Genomic DNA, 4,639 nt, shown 5'->3' on the forward strand with positions numbered 1-4,639 from the left:
TGATGGGCATCTCCTTTGAATTTTGCTAACCAGACATGTTTCCTCTCTTCTCGGCATTCACAGACACTGTGGTCTTCTTTTACGTACCTCTTGCATGCAGTAGTTGGTTTGCGTTTCCAGGCATTGAATATCCTTCTGATTGGTTTCTGGGAGAGGAATTTATGCTTCTTGATGTATTGATTTTAATCTTCAAGGATTCGGATAACCACGCATACTACCATAACACCCTGTAATAGCACTCACCATATTAAAATGTCATTTACCTATTTTCCTGTCTCTCTGAAACCCATACTACACACTCCCAGTTATCAGGAACTCTTTCTGATTTATCTTTCTATTCTAGTCTGGCATATGGCAGATTCTCTCTAAACATTTCTCGAGTACATGAACAAATGAAGACCAGAAATTCAAGTCTACTTTGATATTTAAAGGAAGTCTTTATACTTCCTGGAATCACATGGGACAAAGGGAACATTTATTATAAATAGATGCCTATGCTGTGTCTGTAGCACAGCACATGTTACCTCATTTAATCTTTTCAAGAAATTCATGAGCTATTCCCTTATTTGCTGCCATTTGTTAGTTATTTACCTATTTGATATATATACTATGTCCTGTCTTTTAAAACACTTTATCATTTAATATTTTTAATGATCCTTTGAAGCAGGTATTACTGTTCTCATTTTTAAAATAAGGAAGTTGAGGCTCAAAGAAGACATGAAGTGTTTGAATCCAAATCTACCTAACTCTAAACCCCAAATATTTCCTACTTGACCATCATGACTTGGAGACAAAATGTTTGGGACAAATAGGTTATTTATGTGACTTTTCTGCTTTCTTTATTTTTACTCCAATGCTGGTATCTACCACTTCTCCTTGTGTATCTTGCATTAACTCTCTTCTAGACAGAAGACCTTATTATTCACTATAAAATATAGAGAAACCTTATTGGTCATCTTAAAGGCTGCTAGTCCAATGTTAAGTCAATAAATATATTCCTGTGATGAACAATCCTTGGTTCAGTCAGTTGTGACCAGATTCTTAAAGTCACATTCCAAAAAGCTTAGCTACCTTTGCAATAAGGACCTGCGCTGGCAGCTTGTCCCAGAAGAGGCCTGTAGGTCTGCCAGTTGCTCAGAGTTTCATGAGTGGTCCAGTCACAAATAGAAGATGCTCCCAAAGGTAAGTATGAGACCTTCATCAGTAGAGTAATTTTAAGCACAGCTTTACTAAAGCAGCACCAAATTCTAATTGGATCTACTAGACTTAATTTAAGGAGCCACAGTGGACTAATTCTAATATACTGTTACATCCAATATATCAGCACAATATTATATGTAAGCAAGGGTGTGTGTGTATAATGTGTAAAATGGGAGAAGGGATGGGGATGTGAGAGCAGGGTGGTGGACTGAAAACATTATTTTAACCTTGTTTATTGTACCATAACAGGTCTTGGTATTGCCCCTCAAGAAGGACATAAGAGTAGAGAAGGAAAGGTAACTAAATAAGCAAAAGAGAAAGAGGTTGCCATGCTGGCAAAACTAGATCCTAAGATGAAAGGAAACATAGAGGTCAGCTAATACAACTCCCTAAACCAAGGGGAATGCCATTTCCATTGTCATCTGTGAGTATCAACTATCCTCAAAAGGATAGTTCAGAAGATTATCATTCCTCATTTTGCAAAGATGAAGACAGAGAGGAGAGAAGTCAAAAGTATTAATGCAGGAAGGGTATGGGTAGGCTATATCAGATGCAGTCACCCAACAGCAGAATATCAGACTTAAAAGCACCTCTTGAACCTGGGACACGGGCATGTATTTGGGGCATTTAGCATGGCACAGATGGAATGTGAAATAGACTTCTTGTCCTGAGACCTAGATTCTAGGCCACTCTCCATCATTATTAACTAGCTATGTATCACTGAACTGTACACATGATTTCTTATCTGTGAAATGAAAGGGTAGGACTAAAAGATTCCTATATTATTTTCCAGCAATAAATTACTCAATCCTAAAGAAAATATTTACTTCTGACAATGGATGAACTGTAGAACAAATTACTCTAAGGTTGTATTGGTTAAAAATAAAAAATACCTTTGGGGGATGTTGATCACTACTTCTGCAAAGAACTAAATTCAAAATCTTCATTACACCATTGGAACCTTAACTTTGATACAACCAACAGGCTTACTCATACATAATTTAGCCCCCTAAGGCCTATCTCTTGCTCATCTCTCTGTCGAAAGTGCTTATTTGTGTGCCTGTGCAGTGACCAACCTAGACTTGGTACATGTGCTGGGTGGAACTGGCTGAGTTGAAAACCATGGCATAGGTGCCAGTGGAGTCTGCAGTGGAAGACTTGATGCCTCAGATGTTGCCAGTGGAGCCCTGCAACTTGGCAGAAAAGTTAGCTCCCTCTCTATCCCCAAGGATGCCTCAGGAATCCCTGAGGCCAGTCTAGATTGAAGTAGCTCAATGTCCAGATGTGGTAGCTCACATCGACCCAAAGAATTTGAAAAGGAAGCAAAGTGTGAATGTTTCTCTTTCAGAATAAAAACCTGTTCCTAAAGGATATTCCTCCAAACTTCAGAGGCAAGAGCAACAAGTAGCACCGTTTTCAACTGTTCAACAGAGCGTGAACAGACACTGAAGTCACTGGAAATCTCAGCAGTTGGGTAGTAACAGGATCATGCCTTTCAACTATGTAAAATATGTAATTATTTCTCCTTTCCCGGGATAAATATCCTTCATTCTTCCAAAATCTGAAGATGAAGCAAGCTGTAAAAACTTTTGTCTGGGTGAAATGTTATATGCAGAAGGGGCTGTTGGATCAGCTACAAATTAAAGTCCTGGGATGGATTATACCCAGATTGGTTTTCCTCCCTTGCTTCTTATTGTTAGCAGAATAAATGAGTCAACAGTAACTAGTGTCTTGGAATTTATGAGTAACTGGCTTAGAGAAAGAGAATTATTACAGAATCGGGATGATGACTTTATGCTTTATTGGCTTGTCTTGGAAAACCTTTATTACCTGAGGATCATTCACTAATTTGGCAGCTTGCAAGAAGGTGCTCTGAAGTGAGGCTCTTAGTGGACAGCAAAGATGAATTTGAATTTATTAATCTGCTTGGTTAGCAGGTATTTTCACCAATGTGATTGAGATGATAAGCCATCTTGATGTAGCTGATCTCAGGGATAGAAGATACTTGTGATGATGGCAGCCTAAGTCTGAGGCAGTGCAATGCCAATTCAAGTGCAAATTGCATCATATCTTCAACACTATGTGAAGGGTCCTCAGCTTAGCCTGTGTAACTCAAGCTGATATTCAGAAGACAGATCATATTGATTTGAATACCTGAGTGTCTTTGGAAAATCCCACCCAGTTTCTGATGGACAGTTTAAAGAGTTTTCTGAAATCAAATGTTTTTAAACCACATTAAGTGCCATTTATTGATGAAGCATCCTGCACAGAAACTGTATGATGAAATTTTACAGAGGTCCTTGGTGCTGTTATATTGTTTATTTACATATACACATATAAAAATTGAATTGAAAATGTGAAAAAAATAGCTTTCAGGGATGTGGAGCTCAAGCTTTCTATTACATTCTCCTCCACTAAAAATTATGTCGTTATTGTGGCTTCCCCATAGACCTGTTCCACATCTTCTTCTCTGGGCCCTATATTTTTCTTTATAAGATCAGCTTGCTTGTGCTGGGTCCCTCCCACAGACTCGTTGCTGGGTTACAGAGGTGCTAACATTCACAAGGATGATATCAAAGCTATTATGTAGCTGTACCTTGTACAGGTTGTGCACTGCACCGGAGCACCCAACTGAAGGAGCAAGTGGGGGCTGCAGTGTGCCTTTGTGTGGGTGCATCCACCTTAAGGCAGGCATGCCTTTTTTCCAATTCACTCTAGGGTGTAGTATGGGCGTGAGGTGTTCTGGGAAGCAGGATTTACCCATTTGCTGCATGATCTGAAAAGGTCTGACCTATACCAACATTGTGAATATCCATTCCTCAATGCCAAACATCACAAAACTAATTACAAGGGGCTCTTTTTGGGGGGCTAAAAAATAAATAATACAAAGCAGTTCCACTTAAGGGGTAAAACATTCTAGGCAGCTCAGATTAAACTTCTGTATCAGCCTATTTTGTTGAATAACAGTACATTATCATGGGAGGACACATTTTTTAAACAAAATTTATTGGTCAAAATTTCCTCAGGGCTAACTTGCACTGAATCCCTGCTGAATGATCTCAAAGGAATAAAGCAAATTACATACACTGCATTAGGCCTTAGAATGCATGGTGCAGTAAAAAGCAGATTCAGACACTCTCTGTAGGTGCCATGCTTGACAGAGAATGGAAAATCTCATTGAAACACTTGTTGATATTCTTTGTCTCTCATGAAGAATTCGATACACTTCTCTGCAGATCTACTTGTGGTTTGGAATGAAAATGTGTTGTGTAAGGCTGCCCTAGAATTTCATGGAAAATGTAAATTGTCCAAGCTCCCTTCCAAATACAATCAGACTTAAAGTGGTTCCCATAGCTCTCCCTTCAACCATAAGATGTTCCCATTAGTGCCAATTAATGCTGAGACCCTGGCAGCCTGTGTGCATGATTCATTAATGAGA

At 39.0% G+C, this 4,639-nt stretch overlaps 1 pseudogene across 1 annotated transcript; it reads left to right on the forward strand.

Moving 5' to 3' along the window:
* Positions 1–1,170: 1,170 nt before the first annotated feature.
* Positions 1,171–3,159, forward strand: LOC307182349 (gem-associated protein 2-like; annotated as a pseudogene). The gene is made up of 4 exons: positions 1,171–1,182; positions 1,450–1,496; positions 2,246–2,703; positions 2,752–3,159. The product of its transcript is annotated as a gem-associated protein 2-like (transcript).
* Positions 3,160–4,639: the final 1,480 nt, after the last annotated feature.

This window comes from Stenella coeruleoalba (genome assembly GCF_951394435.1).
Source record: "Stenella coeruleoalba genome assembly, chromosome: 2".
Classification (NCBI taxonomy): domain Eukaryota; kingdom Metazoa; phylum Chordata; class Mammalia; order Artiodactyla; family Delphinidae; genus Stenella; species Stenella coeruleoalba.